Source organism: Martes martes (genome assembly GCF_963455335.1).
Source record: "Martes martes genome assembly, chromosome: 9".
Classification (NCBI taxonomy): domain Eukaryota; kingdom Metazoa; phylum Chordata; class Mammalia; order Carnivora; family Mustelidae; genus Martes; species Martes martes.
The window spans coordinates 52,427,502-52,428,030 of record NC_137896.1 but is presented as its reverse complement, the minus strand read 5'-3'; positions in this window follow the sequence as shown (position 1 = coordinate 52,428,030).

Below are 529 nucleotides of genomic sequence, written 5' to 3'. Positions count from 1 at the left end.
AAGTACTCTTTTTCTCCAAAGGCTGCCCAAAATCTTGAACTCTTCTAATTCTACCTGCAAAAGTATTTACTCACTCCTCTTTAATAGTTTGCTGCCATAGAAACATTAAAATGTGTGATGGCTAGTTTTAAGAGTTACTTGCTAGTTTTTTAAAAAGTTGTCTGAGATTATTCTTCTAGTCCCCAAGAAAGTCACACATTTTATAACATTGTACAATGTCCAGATTTATGGATATATTCTCAAGTCAGCTCAACTTAGAGAGATAGTTTGTGTTTTTCTCAAGCTGGCAAACTTTTCCTCCCAAGATATGTATAATGCTATTACAAGTAACAGTAAATCCCAATGCTAACTGGCTCACTTAATAAAGATCATTTATAGACTCATTCATCATAGATTGATTAGCACTTCAGCTTTATTCTTCTGTGACTGTATTCGTTCTGCTTTTCTCCTGATAATCAATTTTGTCCTAGGGCTGCCTTCCATGATAAGAGGCAAATGTCTATCAAAAGCAATCAGAGCTGGGCACCTG